The sequence below is a fragment of the Diabrotica virgifera genome, chromosome 2 (genome assembly GCF_917563875.1).
Source record: "Diabrotica virgifera virgifera chromosome 2, PGI_DIABVI_V3a".
Taxonomy (NCBI): Eukaryota; Metazoa; Arthropoda; class Insecta; order Coleoptera; family Chrysomelidae; genus Diabrotica; species Diabrotica virgifera.
In genome coordinates, this window is record NC_065444.1 from 40,625,166 (window position 1) to 40,642,800 (window position 17,635).

Here is a 17,635-nt window from a genome sequence, read left to right on the forward strand (position 1 = left end):
GTAAACAAATCTATGGGACTTAGGAGTTCTTGAGGGTGATGAGATAGTTGGTGTAAGTTAACCAGCAAATCTATGTCTGTTATTATGTTTGTGTAAATCAAATTTGTGAATGACTTATTTACAATTTTACAATTTTAATGTGTGTTGATTTTAAAGATTTTATTTTTATTTTATTTTAATTTTATCTATATTTATATATATATTAAAGAATTCTATTTATTATTAATGTAAGATTGACAACGTTTGGATCGTAAATGTATTGAGTAATTATTGTTTATGTTAGAACTTGATTGTGCAGTTGCAAACTGATTATTTTAAGGTCAAAACCAGATCTGTGACGTGTACTGCTCGTGTGGGACTATTGTTCTAATAAGAGTAGGGTGATCGAAAGCTTTTTAATTGTAGTTAAAATGCCATATCGGCAGTCATATAATAAATAGCAATACAAAGTAAAAAGGTGGATTTAAATTAAAAATTAAAACAGCAATTTAGGTAAACAAAACATTACAAATTTAAAGGTGGAGAATTGGAATAGAAATTAAATAGAAATGTAAATGTATTAGGAAGTAATTGTTTGTGAATAGCAGCTATGTTTTAAGTGATATAAGCTATGGATAGATATTAATAAACTATTGAACCAGATAATGGAAATTGGTAGTAAATTATATTTTAACTGCTAAAAGTTCAGTTCAAGTGAATATAAGTGCTTATTACAAGCGTCTACCATTTAGCAGACATTACGGGCTTACAGTGACAGTGGTATTTGACGGCTACAGTGACTCGACAAAGAATATTAAAGCTGCAGAACAACGTCGTCGAACTACAAAAACATCATGGGGTTTCGAGATTATCTTTGATGAAAATATAACAGTTCCAGCGAATCAACAACAATTTTTCGCTAACATTAATAATAAATCTCGTTTCATTTCCATGTTAACTGACAAATTAACAGCTGCGAATATTGAAGTGAAACAAGCTAAAAATGACGCGGATTAAAACCTTACTCCCATCTGCTCCAGAAAAACACTATTTTTTGCAATTGCAAAAAAGGTTGTAGTGCCAAATGTGGATGTAAAAAAGTCGGGTTGCTGTGTTCTCTAGCGTGTACCAACTGCCGAGGTCAGTCTTTCTCAAATGTCCAGTTTAGTACAACAGAGGGAGACTCCTGTGATTTTAATGAAGAGACCAATGACTCAGTCACATTTGAACAATTTTTGAACATCCAGCAAGAGGAAGAGGAAGAAGATGAAATCGAAGAAGACTTGACTGTTGAAGTAGACTTTCAAGAATATGAATCTGATTAAAATATCTAAAAAAATCAAAACAATAGTTAACCTAATAATCAATAGCAATATCAATAATCAATAATCAATATCAATAATAAGGTAATATCTAGAACTTGACCGATATTGTTTCCTTAAATTATCCTAAAATTGTCAAAACAGTTAGTTGAGTAGGGCTACAGGGGAAACCAAGTTAAAAAAAACGCGCCGAGTACACTACCTCACAGGTGCAGGTGGTGTGGAAACGTGTGCGTGCATAATATCATGTATAATGTGACTCTTAGAATCGCGATATCTCAGGAATCGCAACTCTTAGGAAAAAAATAGTAAAGACTATTTTTGTAGAGAATTTTAAGATCTACAACTTTGGTTTAAGGTTCTTTTTTGATAAAACTTACCGTTTTCGAAAAAAGTTCAAAAAATTTCAAATTTTGACTTTTGACCCCGAATAACTTTTGTTGCACACATGGGATCGATGGGGAATTTTAATACTTTATTTGTTATGGTATACCCTAGCTCTCCACCAAAATTTGCCTCTTCGGCAATTTTTGTTATTTCAAATGTCTATATAGACCGGGTTAGAATGGGACATAAGGCACAAATAAACATAAAAATAAAATATTCTATACAATTTCAACATAACGTTTGATGATTTACCTAATTTATTTGTAAAATTTGATCCCATAATTACGAAAGGCATTATACTGCTAATCAATATTACAACAAGTGCAATGGATACTACATAGAATTTAAGAATCTAAAGACTCCTTAAAATGTGTTTCTTTATTACAACATTAAAGTCCAGACAAAAAATTCATCAGACTGAACCGAAATTTTATTCGTCGTAAACGAAAGCTTTTTACACGTTTACTGTAAGTTGTTGAGGTCGAGTCATCTCCATAAAGTGACCTACTCGATTTTTTCTGGCCAGTTAAACAGTTCAGAGAAATCGATTGGCTTGAATTGCCTTCTTCGGGAGACGACCACCCGCTCCGGGGACATTTACGTGTCAAAATACCGAAGAAATACTCAAACAGGATACACACAACGTTTTAGAACCTAACCATTCTTGTTAAGAAGTTATGTACACAGTAAAATGTATGAATAAGTTCAATATTTCAGAAACAGACGAATTTTAAATAAAATATTCTTAAACACGCCAGTTTAAATTTTTGAATGGTGAACGATTGCCTTATTATATATGTTGGATATTCCGTCATCAGTGTTGGCGTAAAGGTCAGTGAATACCTCATTTAAAAGGTCCCCTAATCGCCTTTATAACGAATCAGTTATTTGTATATTTGTTTCTACAAGGTGAATCAAAACTCTTGATTTATTATTAAGATTAACTTATAATAAATGTTTATTAACATGTATACGATCAAATAATAAAAAAGATTGAAATTGACGACCTTTAGAATTATGCATCTAGTTTTTTTCGTACCGTAATTTAATTTAGTGAATGAGTATTTCTGTAATTCCATTTTACTTAAGTACATAATTTTGGTAAATCCAGTAGAAATAAATATTTGAATACCACAACGTTGCAAAGCGGATTAGGAGACCTTTCAAATGAGGTGTCTTGTGAAATCAGTTTGTATTTAAAAAGTCGTCGATTACGTAATTACGCCGAATCTGATGACGTAAGGTCTTGGTGTATTACATTTTATTATTTTTTATAAGTCGTTTCTTTCTGAAATAATAAATAAATTTTATACTTTTGCATCATACTGTATATACTTTAAATTTCTATAATTTTATTGCCCTAAATATGGCCTTATACCTCACATGACTCTCTACACGACATGTGGGGACATATCTGATCTAGGGATCTTCTTCAAACGATGTCTAAGGTCATACCTAGGACAATTTCATCCATCGCTTTAAATTATACATAATAATGGGGTTTTTACCAACATTTAAGGGGTTTCTACTAATGTATTTTTGGTGGCTCAGCATGTGATTAACCTATACCTATCAGCACTGATGATGATCATCAAAATGGCAGAAAAAGTTCTCCGATTTTTATGTAGCCCGTTAAGGGATTTTGATAAATATATACCGTTTATAAAGGATTTTAAATATTTTTTTTTTGTAATTAATGGTATACACCCAGCTACAAGGGAAAAAAGATTTTCCGCCTTTAAAGGATATTACTGATACTTCCACTTCTTGTGTATCTTATATATAAATTTATCTTGTACATTTATTTATCTCATTTGTCTTATATAAGAATACCATAAAATCGAAGATTTCTTTTCTAAAACCATTCAAACATTATTTGCTCACCTTAAGATGAAAAGCAGAGGAACTGATTTGTTGACTCAAATACAGATCTTCGGCAATTTTGTTCCATACACGTATTTTATGCTTAATTCTATTATTTCATTGTTATTTTTTTCTGCTGCATTTGTAATGTTCATTTAACACATTCGCTGCAACTGGTAATATTTAGTCACTTTCGTATGGAGGTTGACTGCCGCTCTAAATAGCTCTGCACTACTGCATTCGAAACATTCCCGTAAGTTATTAAGCCAGAATGCTCTACGTCTTCCCACATTTCGCTTTCCTCTGATTTTGCCTTGCATAATAAGTTGTAATAATGAGTATTTTTGCCCTCTCATCACATGTTCCAAGTACTCAAGTTTTCGTCTTTTGATAGTTAGTATTACTTCCGGTTGATTTCCTATCCTTCCAATTACTTCCACGTTTGACATTCTTGGTATCCATGATATTCGTAGGATTCTTCTGTAACACCAAAATTTAAAGCCGGCCAACTTATTCAAACGGACTTATTTCAATGTCCACGTTTCCAAGCCATAAAGAAGAGTAGAGAACACGTTACATCGAATCATCCTTAAGCGTAGTTCTAACCTTATACTCTGACAACAAAGAAACTTTTTAAGTTTAATGAAAGATGCACGTGCTATATCAATACGTGTCTTAATTTCTTTGGTTTGGTCCACATTTGATGTTATCCATGTTCCTAAGTATTTGTAGTTATCCACACTCTCAATTGCATATTTATTACATATTGAAAAAAAAAAAGAATTTTATTATTATTCTTATTAACAATATATTACATGACAGCCAGTGCCGTCCTGCATTTTGTACGTTCGATTAAAGTGCACATACACCGCTCAATCCTAGATTGACGAAATATTGCAAACTGGCTTGACGTTATACTTCACCTAAATTTTACCAGTGTGAGCTATGAATAAGGCTGTATATCCGTATTAGTCTAAGAGCTGGGAGCGGATTTTGTGCGTGATAAGTAATATAGAAAAACTATACGGGGATATGTTGAATGGCAGCTAATCTGGAAAGCTCAACGTAGGTGGCGCTCGTGTAGTTGGTCATGTCAACTTACGTCAATACTTCAAATCAATCTATTTCCAAGTAAATATTGCATATTTGTTTCGCTGTGTGAATTAAACTTGAGAAAATAAAATCCCTCAATGTTGTGCTGTGCATTTGTGCTCATCGAGAACATCAGGACACAGGTTTCCCAAAGATATTCTGACGAGAAAAAAGTGGATTGTAGCAATAAGAAGGGATAAATATGTGCCGAGAATAAATGCACGTATCTGCAATAAATATTTTGTTGAAACAGATTAAGTATTGCCCCCAGATTCGACTGTAAAAAATAGAATACTTCACTATAAAATTCAGATCAAAATTTATTATAAACGCACGGATTAAGATTTGCAATTTTATATACATTCACACTGTTGCCACATCTACAATCGCTTTTTATGGAGTGAACATGTAAAAAAATTTATATTTGAAGTAATAATAATATAGAAAAATGTGAAATACTAATTTTAAATATTTTTTAGTTCTCAATATTTTTTAGTGACTAAAACATAACCTGACCAAACCTAACCTAGCGTCATCGAAAATAATATAAAAAAGTTAATAACTGAACATTTTAGTGATATATTATCTTTAAAATATGCTTTAAAATGAATAAAACATAACCTGAGCAAACCTAATCTAATCGAAAATAATATAAATAAGTTATCAACTGAAAATTAAAGTGACCTAGTACCATTCAAATATTCTTTAGTGACTAAAACATAACCTGATCAAACCTAACCCTAATTTTTTCTTATTCAACCTTTTTAAGGTCGCCTTTCACGTAGACAAACACCCAAATAATTATACTTAATTAAATTAACACATTGTATATTTCCATAAGGAATTATATATTTTTTTTTAAATAAGACAACATTGCAGAATCAACTGCGTTCACCCCATGCTTAAACCAAATTTACACCAAATGCGCAACTGTCATGGCAGCCATATTTTGAAAATATCACATTTTTAAATAAGATAAACACAAAAATTAATGCTGAGCGCACTTAGTTGTGAATTTTAAATTGATAAAAAAGTAAGGCAGATCGCACATATCATAATATTATACACAGTTGTCAGACTCGTGTGGGGAGTTAATCAATACCAAATAAATACCCTCTGAGCTATAGAAATAAAACATTGAGACGATGATTAATATAGTTTATAATTCGATAAGTGTTTACTTTTTCCAGTAACTCTCGCATCCCTTCTCAATTCGTTTTTCAACGCACAAACAGTCTCCAAGATCCGTATATTTCGGCTATAATTTATTATTTATTAAATCGTAATTAAAAACACCATATACAAACTTCACGAATAGTCAAAACTGCGACCTCCAACTACACTAGCGCCGCCAGGCGGTAGCAACAGCGTACATAGGTGCCATTAGTTGTGTACATGACTTTCCCCAACGACCGGAAACCATAGTGGGGGACGAGGGTAGTTAAAAGGGGCTAAAGTCGCGGTTTTTATTAATTTTTTTGTGACGCTCATGATCGAGATAGTGCACCAAAATTTAGGAATCAGTAGGTCATAACGTAACTAAGTAAAATCTCCAGGGGTGGCACGCTGGGTGGCCGACAAAGGGTGGGGTAGGGTGAATATAAAAAATATCAGGGGTATTTTGCGACGTTCGTGATTGAGATAGTGCACCAAAATTTGGGCATAAGTAGACCATGACACAACTAAGTAAAATCTCCAGAGGCAGAAACCAGAGTGGTGATGAGGGTAGTTATAACGGGTAAAAGTCGCGGTTTTTATTATTTTTTTTGTGATGCTCATGATAAAGATAGTGCACCAAAATTTTGGAGTAAGTAGGTCATGACGTAACTAAGTAAAATCTCCAGGGGCGGAACGCTGCTTTGGGTACAAAGGGGTGGTAGGCAGGGGTGAGTATAAAAGTATAAGGGGTTTTTTTGCCGTTCATGATCGAGATAGTGCACCAAAATTTGGGAATAAGTAGATTATGACATTACTAAGTAAAATCTCCAGGGGCGGAATGCTGCGTGGGGGACATATGTTGTAATGCGTCGCAAAAAAATAATACACACTGCAACTTTGACCCCTTAAAACTACCCTTATCCCCAACTCTGGTTTCCACCCCTAGAGATTTTGCTTAGTTACGTCATGATCTACTTACTCTCCCAAATTTTGGTTCACTATCTCGATAACGAACGTCACAAAAAATCCCTTATAGTTTTTATATTAACCTCTGGCCTCACACCTTTGTCGGACTCGCAGTGTTCCGCCCCTGGAGATTTTACTTAGGTACGTCATAACCTACTTATTCCCAAATTTTTGGTGCACTATCTCGATCGTGAGCGTCACAAAAAAAAATAAAAACCGCTATTTTGACCCCTTATAACTACCCTCGTCCCCCACTCTGATTTCCGGCTCTGGGGATTTTACTAGTTGTGTCATGGTCTAGTTATTCCCAAATTTTGGTACACTATCTCAATCACGAACGTCGCAAAAAACCCCTTATATTTTTTGTATTCACCCCTGTCCCACCCCTTTGTCGGCCGCGCAGCGTGCCACCCTTGGAGATTTTACTTAGTTACGTCATGACCTACTTATTCCCACATTTTGGTGCACTATTTGGATCATGAGCGTCACAGAAAAAATAAAAAAACCGCTACTTTGACCCCTTATTACTACCCTCGTCCCCCACTCTGGTTTCCGGCCGTTGGGGAAAGTCATGTACACAACTAATTCAACATACCCCCTATAGTTTTTCCATATTACTTATCACGCACAAAATCCGCTTCTATCTCTCCGACTATATATCATATTTTTCAATATTATGTAATAATAGTCCAAAAATCTCTTTATTCACTACTGGTTCATTTTTTAAATAGGAGGAGTAAAATTAAACCACAGATTCACACCCAATAATGTCAATGAAAAAATAACTAGGTCCATCTTCTTTTTTGGTTGATCATGTCGGTCTTCGATAGTAATCCATAAATTAATATTATATTATACTAATAATACGTCGCTAAAAAGTTCTAAAAACAACGGTTTTTTTATATAAACGCAGACTAAAAATATAAAAATTAAAGGAATATGGCAGAAAACACAAAAAATCGCCGATATAACTTAATTAACCTATGAATTTTAAACGTCGTTAGTGTCAAAATTTAATAAATGTCAATAGTGACAAATTTTTATAATTTAGTGGAGTAAACTTGCCGGTGGTCGGACCAATTACAAACAAGCATTACAGCGCGGTAAATTTGAATTACTCTTCCTATTTAAAAAACGAGTTGTCCACTCACTGTTGTTTAAATATTTGAAATCTCACATAAGTTTTCGAACTGCTCGAGCAGTTCCTTCAAGCGTGCACATTTTCCTCATATTTCTTTTGCCCCGTGGGAGTTCATTCTCGTAAATATTTTTTGATGGGCAGCCAAAGACGATTCGAGAGATTTCTACTGGGGATAGTAAAATATTCCATCGGCTTAAGGATACGGCATCTGGAAGATCAACAAAAATATCTTTTTCGGCAGGAGTTCCTGGAAATTACTATTGATATAAAATTAATAAAGATTAAGTATAAAGACACTTTAAAAATGATAATCAGATTGTAGTAGGGGGAAAGTATGCTAATTGTGCAGTTATTCGAGCGTTATGGGGACCTATTGGGTTGTGAAGAGTAGGTCCTAAAACCAAAAAAAGTTAAGTACAGTTTTTTTAATTTTTTAATTTAATTTTCCATTTCTAACAATCGTTTTTTCCGATTATAGCGCCATCTATCCATAATTCGAAAAAATGTTTCGAATAAAAGATACTTATTTTTACGTAAGGAATCCAAATCTGCAATAAAAAATGGGGGCTCCTGTTTAAGATTTTAAAGTAAAATTTAAAAGTGGTTTGGGAGATCTGTTTTGTTTGTTTCTTGCAACGAAAACTAAATCAAAAGGTATTAATATGGCTAAGTTTTATGGAAATTTGCTGGTTTTTGAGGAATTAGATAGAATAGTATTGAATTAGAAATATAATAATTGAGAATGTTCACAACGTGAATTATCAACTCAATGAAAGATGTAAGGTAATAATCTGGGAAAATTAGTATAAAACAAGGAAAATTATGTATCAGCTATTTTATTGCTGGACATGCTGGAAGCAAATCTTAAGATTTCATATATTAGTAATATAGCTATGCAAAGTCCGCAGAAAATGTGCTGTTTGGTTTATAAACCAATTAGCGGTTTTATAAACAAAAACACTCACATAAAAATTCACTGTAATTTAATTCTGCACATAGATATCTTTTTTTCGATTTCCTTCGGCGAAAATTTTCCTCAGAAAATAAGGCTTTTCCAAACAAAATCTTTAATTTTCAACTAAAATTTTAGGGAAGTAATAATTTATCAATAATTAAATAACTTGGTGACATAAATCTTTTTTGTTATGAGTGTCTTGAAGATATGAAAATTTGTATGTACAAAGGGGATCCGGAATAAAAAGGTAATGGTTTAAAGATTGAAATCCTGTTGTTTATAACTCTGTCGAAAATGCCGGTCAAATTTGAACGGTTATACCTGGAACCAATCAATTCGATTTATTTTTCTTCGAAGAAGAAGCCGTGCTCTTTTCAAGAGTGGTAACTTAATTTAATTAATCTGATATTTTCTGAGGGGTTCCATTTGTTTATAAGCCAAAAAATTGTTTCTTTATAATAGGGATGGGAAAACCTACCGGTTTAAACCTAAAACCGTTTTTTTTTATTTCGTAATAACCGGTTTTACCGGTTGTTTTTTGTCCCGGTTATAACCGGTTTTTTCTTTTTAAAGTAAAAACCGGTTATTAGGTTTTTACGGTGATTAGGATTAGGTTAGGTATTATTTTGGATCCCAATCATAATTATTATTCTCAAGTAATTATTCCAAACAAAACCATAATTCAAATTTTATTTTATTTTATAAAATACAGAAGCAAACTGAAAGTGCAATCTCACATCACCCAGAAACAATTATTAAGTTTTATTATAATATTTCCTTGAAAATGTATTTGTAATCATAATATTTACATAAGAAGTGATCTGGTTGAATTAGTCGCAAACATCATCTATTTTTCACACTTAAATCTTGACATTGAAAGTGGGTGAATGACTTTTTCTGATTACCAAAAATAATGCTCTGACTATGAATATTGAATTACTGATTACGAATACGAATCTCCAAGAATTTCCCACGTTTTCAAAACGATACACTCATACAGGAAGTATTAAATGAGTTAAAATGTACCTATTCTACAAATATACAAACGTGTGAAAAGTAATACATATGTTATTTCGATAGTACTAATTTTGATCATATTGATATCGAGTCGAATGGAGTATCGAAAACTAAAGTGTATTGTAAATGTAACTTTGTAACTTATTGTATTAAAAAAACCGAAAACCGGTTTTTCCAAAAACCGGTTTTTTTGGCCGGTTATAACCGCCAGGTTAAACCGTAAGCAAAAAAAAACGGTATAACCGAAAACCGGTGTTTTGTCAAAAACCGCCATCCCTACTTTATAACATTCCTGAGACCGCTCAAATAGTCCAATGTCAATTCTAGTATTTTCTAGTTCAATTCTAGTTCAAATGAAAGTACGTTGAATAGGTATAGAGCTTTTTAATACAAAAATCATAGTTATTCTGGTGTATCATAATCTTTCTTGTTATTATTTCGACCGAAATTTTTTAATTAACATTTTAATTATTGCTAAACTATTGGTTAGATTGTCGCCGGAATCTTGATATATAATCTACTAGATATAAAAAATCTTTCTTGTCACCAATTTATTTAATTATTGATAAGTAAAATTTTTGTTGAAGGAAATCGGAAAAAAAATAACTTTGTGCAGATCTAGATTGCGGTGAATTTTTATTTGAGTATTTTTGGTTTAAAGGAAAAATATTAGGAGTTACAGAGCACTAATTGAAAAAAAAAAAGATTTAGGAGTGCTAATTGTTTATAAATAAAATAACACACTTTCTGCGGACTTGTCACACCCCATATAACTAATACATGCGATCTTAAGATTCGATTTTAGCAATAAAATAGCTGGTAAATAACTTTTCCCAAAATGACATTTTTTCGATAATTTGTCCAGGCTATAAACAAACGTTGCGGTGGTTGCATAGCCAATAAATCCAATAAACAGGAGGACCAACCCAAATTCTGAGCAGTGTCAAAATGATAACGTTAATATCCCCAGTTGGAACTAATATCGAAATGAATAAGAATCGCTATAAATTACATATGTCATGGCGGAGTCGAAATTAAATTGTGACATCGAAATGAATTAGAATCAGGCCCCCGATAGTGATTTTAATATAGCAAGTATTTGTCTATGTGAAATGCTTTGCTGAAATCAACAAAATAGGAGTCAGGGGTATATTATATTCTACAGACTTTTGGTCTAGAGTTTTATGGCATTGTAGATGCATTTTGTTCAGTTGCCTAACCTAAACCCTGCTTATTATTCTGATAGAAATCTAATTTTACTTTCAATCTGTTTAATATTTTGTAAAGGTGGTTTGATAAGCTATTGGACCTATAGTTTATAAAATCTAATTTATCTCTTTGCTCAGAGCTACATGTAAGCAAAAACACGGTGTAAGGATGGGTGCGACGAACAAAGAGGGAGCTAAAGGAACTATATAGCATTGTTCCAACTCAATACAAAACCGTTCTTGAATCGTTACGCGCATGCGTATTAACGAATAATTATGCGCAGTAACACATTTTTCGTTACTGCGCGTACTCGTAACCGTTCAAGAAGAGTTTTGTATCGAGTTGGAACAAACCAACGAACCAAGCATCGGCCGCCTCATAAAGATACAGAGAGTGAGATGGATTGGACACGTGATGAGAATAGAAAATAAGAGGATGTCAAAGATTATCCTAACACGGGGCCCAATCGTGAAAAATAAGGAAAGGTCGACCCAGACAGATATGGTTTGATAGCTTACAAGAAGAATTCAGAAAAGAGGGAATTGATGGTTGGAAAAAAAAACAAAAAACAGGGATGAATAGTGAAAGTGAAATTATATAATAGTAAATGAATTTAGTAGGCAACGAGCATGATTTAACAAAAAGTAACCCCACTTGATAAAGGTTTTGTAATATACAGGGTCTCCCGAAAAGGTTGGTCATAAATTATGCCACAGATTCTGGGGTCAAAAATAGATTAATTAAACCTAACTTACCTTAGTACAAAAATGTGCACATAAGAAAAGTTACAGCCCTCTGAAATTACAAAATGGAAATCAATTTTTTTAGGTAGGTACATATATGTATATCGAAAACTATTAGAGATTTTTATCGAAAATGGGCATGTTGCATTCTTAAGACAAGAACATCTTAAAAAAAATTATAGTAAAATTTATGCAACCCATTAAAATTTTATGGGGGTTTTGTTCCCTTAAACTTCCCAAACTTTTGTGTAGGTTCCAATTAAATTACTATTACCTCCTCCTACTTTTTCGAAAAGCCAGTTTTTATCGAGATATTTTGAATATTTGTCAAATCCATCATATATTTGTAAATGGTTAAGTACGATTATAAGAGACCTGGTAATAATATGAAAATTTATTTAAAATTTACATTTTTAGGTATATTTTGAACCATATTAAACAAGAAGCCATCTCGATAAAAGGTGCCTTATCGAAAAAATACTATATATATATATATATAATCTAAACCTTTCTACCTAACGGTGTAAGGTGTTTAAAAATACATTTCATACATCTACATCATATACAAATCGTCTCCAATCTTGCTTATTCTTGGCCCTTCGTTTCGCTTCAGTCCACGTTGTATTTTTCGTCCTCAGAATTTCTACCACTTCATCGTTCCAGGTTTTCTTTGGTCTCCCTCTTCCTCTCTTGTTTCGTACTTTTGCCTCCCATATGCGTTTTACCTGTCTATCATCGTTCATTCTACACAAATGTCCAAACCATTTAAGTTTATTCCTATCTAATATTTGTGTTATTGGTTCGACTTGTAGTTCTTCTCGCACACTGCTGTTTCTTATTCTATCACGTCTTGTAATTCCTTTTACTTTTCTTAGGTACTTCATGTCCATGGAGTTTATTCTGCTTTTCGATGATGGTGTTAGCACCCAGCTCTCACTACCATAGGTAAGGATTGGCCTGAAGATTGTTTTATATACCATCATCTTTGTCCTGCTGCTTACTTCTCTCTTTCCAATGAATGTTCTGTTTAAGCTGTGGTACATTCTGGACGCCATGGTTATCCTTTCGTTGACTTCTTCTTCTGATCTTCCTCCATTCTCTATTTTCACACCCAAGTATTTATATGTTGTTACTTGTTCTAGTTTCTTGTTATTTATCTCTATATTTACTTGTTTATCTTCATTCCCCATGACCATTATCTTTGTTTTCTCCATGTTTATTTTCATATTTCTCTCTTCCAGCTCCTCTTTCCACATTATTAGGTTCCTTTTGAGGTCATCTTCGCTGTGTGCTAGTAACATCAGGTCGTCTGCAAATGCACATACTGAAATTCCTATAGGTTCTAGTCTGTGGTAACCAATGTGTAATTTGCGTGTCTTTGCTTCCATTACTTTTATGATGTCATCCATGAGTACGATGAATAGTGTGGGGCTCAGTACTCCTCCCTGCTTCAGTCCATCATTTATCTCAAAAGTTTCACAATGGGTATTATCTTTCCTGATGTAGCATTTGTTACGTTTATATAAGCTTTGTATAGCCTGCCTCAGTTTGGGTTCAATATTTCTTCGTTCGAGACTTTCCCATACTTTGTATTGTGAAACTTTATCGAATGCTTTTTCTAAATCTATAAATGCTGCATATACTTCATTTTTAGTAGTTCTCGTTTTTTCTGTTACTTGTTTGATCGTAAAGATGTGGTCTTGGGTACTCCGGCCTTTCCTGAACCCACTTTGTGGTTCTGCTAGGTTGTGTTCAACTATTGAACTAAGTTTTTTGTTTAAAATATATTCGTACGATTTTGACACCACACTTAACAACGTAATACCTCTGTAGTTGCCGCAATTTCTTGTGTCCCCTTTCTTAAAAATGGGCAATATAATTCCTGTTTTCCAATCTTCTGGTACAGTACCCAAGTGCCATGCTTTGTTGAGAATTTCTGTTAACATCTCTACCCCTGACACCCCTAGATTTTTCAGCATCTCTGGTGTGATCTTATCATGGCCTGCTGATTTTCCTACTTTTAGATGCGAAAAAATACTAAGAGGCAAAAAAGTTTTAAAAACACTGTGTTTGCTGTGTACAGCAATAATAGTTTAATTGAAACGTACATAAACATTTGGGGGGTTTAAAGGAACGAAACCCCATACATTTTTTAAGTAGTATTAAAAAAGAAGCCGCTTCTCGATAAAAACTGGCTTGTCGAAAAAATAATACGAGGCAAATAGTTTTAAAAACACTGTGTTTAACTAATGGTACCGCAATAATAGTTTAATTGGAACGTACACAAACATTTGGGGGGTTTAAATGAACGAAACCCCATACATTTTTTAAGTAGTATTAAAAAAGAAGCCGCATCTCGATAAAAAACTGGCTTATCGAAAAAATAATAACACGCAAAAAGTTTTAAAAGTGTTTTGTTTAACTAACGGTACAAAAATATTAATTTAATTGGAACATACACAAAAGTTTGGGGGGTTTAAGGGAACAAAACCCCATAAAATTTTTATGGGGTGTACAACTTTCAATGTTGTTATTTTTTCAAAATGTTTTCAAAATAAAAAATCTATAAGAGTTTTCGATATATGAAAAAAAATCGATTTTCATTTTGTAACTTCAAAGGGCTCTAACTTTTTTTGTGTGCACTATTGTACACTGCGGTGCAAAAATAGCGATCCACTAAAAATTTGGTACTTTTTGATATTTCAAGTTTCTTAAACCTGTTGTCCGATTTAAGTGATTTTTTACCACGTTATAGCCTTATAGGGCTTTTCATTCACAGTCATTTGTTTCGAGCTTCTGTCATGTGTCACATAAAATTAATATATCTACGTCATACGTTATTGGTATCCACCATGATACAAACCGAAGACATGTGGCGTAGATATATTAATATTATGTGACACATGACAGAAGCTCGAAACAAATGACAATCGATGAAAAGCCCTATTCATTGACAATATTGCTGTAATAATATTGTTGCTAGACAGTCAAACTGTCATTGTATACCGGGTGTACGAATCAAACTGTGTTTTTAAACGCTTTTATTTAGTTCAATAGTTTGCGTCAAATTTTTAGACGTTAATTTGACTGCCTTTTGTCCAATGCAAATGAATGAAAATTTGCAGACATATGCATTTGCGGGAACAATATACGAATAGTTAATAAAAAAAAATTTTATGTTTATTGTTTAAATAAAAAAAAAAAACGATTTTAATGGAAAATGCTTAAATTCTCTTGTTTTTTACGATATAAAAACTTGAAACATTTACGGATTGTAGCTAATGATATGAACCATATATAATTTCACTTTTTGCGTTAATTGTTTACGTTATGCTTCATAAACTCACAATAAAGTTTCAAATTTTTTGCTCATTCCGACTACTTTTCACGTTAGTACATCATATGTTTTATACATATTTTAATAAACATGACGATATATTTTAATGTTTAAAAAGTGTAAGACTAAAAAGTAAAAAAATAAAGAATATGGAAAAACTTTTTAAGAAACGCTTTTCTTTAGTTACGAGTGACAAAAATTAAAAATATTATAAAAAAATCAACTAAAAAGCAAAATATAAAAAAAAAGAAAAATCTAACACATTCTTTAAAGAAAAGCGTGGGGCGAAAACCGTTTATTCGATGAAGACGCGCCACGCTTTTCTTTGACGAATGTGTTAGATTTTTCAATTTTTTTTTATATTTTGCTTCTTAGTTGATTTTTTTATAAAATTTTTAATTTTAATAAAATTTTTTTTCATATTTTTTTATTTTCTCAAAGTTTGCATCACTTGGTGGACTATTCTGGCATTTATAAAATACTGAAATCAAAACCTAACTATAGCCTCAGGTTTTCTTAACATTTTGTCTTTCGACTCATTCGCTTATGTTGGATAATAAAAAAGTTAGGTACTTTAAAAACTGGCCATGTTCGTCATCAGTACAGGGTGTTTTTAAAATATTTGCGCAAAACTTTAAGGGGCAATCGTATATGAGAAAATAATGACAATTTGCTTTATAATCATATGTCCGCAAGTACGTCGTTTCCGAGATACGGGATGTTTATTTTTTTTTTTACAAACTGATGATTTACTTGTTGCTATAAAACCAGTTAAGATATGCAAATCAAATTTGGTGGGTTTTAAGACGTAGTTATTGCACATTTTTTGACATAAAATTAAGAATTTAATATTCACCATTGGCGCGCAAACGGGTATTATGACCGATAATATTACCCGTACGCACGCCAATGGTGAATACAGATTCTTAATTGTATGTCAAAAAATGTGCAATAACTACGTCTTAAAACTCACCGAATTTTTGATATACATATCTCAACTGGTTTTAAGCAATAAATAAATCGTCAATTTGTAAAAAAAAATTGAACATCCCGTATCTCGAAAACGAAGCATTTGCGGACATGTGATTATAAACCAAATTGTCATTATTTTCTCATGTTAAAGCACCCCTTAAAGTTTGTCGCACTTATTTAGAAACACACTGTACTGATGACGAACATGGCCAGTTGTTAAAGTACCTAACTTTTTTATTATCCAATATAAGCGAATGAAACGAAAGATGAAATATTAAGAAAACCTGAGGCTATTAGGTCTGGATCCCGCGTATGAAAAAAAAGTTGATTAATAGCAAGCTGAAAATTTGTTAATAGCTTAAGGGTGTCTAGTCGAATAAACTTTGATATGTGTGAACACTGGAACAGGGGTAGTTTTAATTGTGGAACAGGTTAAAAATTTGGAACGGTCACAGCACGAAAACGGCACATTTATTTTGTCCGACAGAACAGACTTAAACTCTTCGAACAGAGCTTAAACTCTCATGCAAAAATCAGACTGCTATTTATCACCAAATGGGCGTTTTAATGAGTGGAACATGTAGAATATGTCAAATGACAGGAATTATGACAGGTAATAAATAGCAGTCTGATTTTTTCATGAGAGTTTAATCTCTGTTCGGAGAGTTTAAGTCTGTTCTGTCGGACAAAATAAATGTGCCGTTTTCGTGCTGTGACCGTTCCAAATTTTTAACCTGTTACAAAATTAAAACTACCCCCCTGTTTCAGTGTTCCCATATATCAAAGTTTATTCGACTAGACACCCTTAAGCTATTAACAAATTTTCAGCTTGCTATTAATCAACTTTTTTTTCATACGCGGGATCCAGACCTATATAGTTGTGTTTTAATTTCAGTATTTTATAAATGCTAGAATAGTCCACAGGGTGATGCGAACTTTGAGAAAAAACACAGTTTGATTCGTACACCCGGTATAAAATGACAGTTTAACTGTCTAGCAACAATATTATTACTCAATATTATCAATGGAGAAGACTATAACGTGGTAAAAAATCACTTAAATCGGACAACAGGTTTAGGAAATTCAAAAAATCAAAAATGACGAAAGTTTAAATGGATCAATTTTTTTGCACCGCAGTGTATATAGGTAAGTGAGGTTCAATCAACCTATTTTTGACCCCGGAATCTGTGGTATATTTTATGACCAATCTTTTTGGGATACCCTGTATAACTATTATAATAATTGTGTTTTAGCCCTAGACCTTCAAGGACTGTTGAGCTTTGTAAATAATTTATCTCATTTTACGAAGGAGGATTGTAACCTATTTTTTTATTTACTTGGAATGTTTTCGTTATGTAGACATATATCAAAGATTGTTTTGATACTTTTATTAAAAGTGGGATACCGATTTGGTGTACCTATTGAACATTTTTGTAAATATAAAAGTGTTTCTCGTATACCCATGGAATTTCGAAATTAAAACTGTCTCCGACA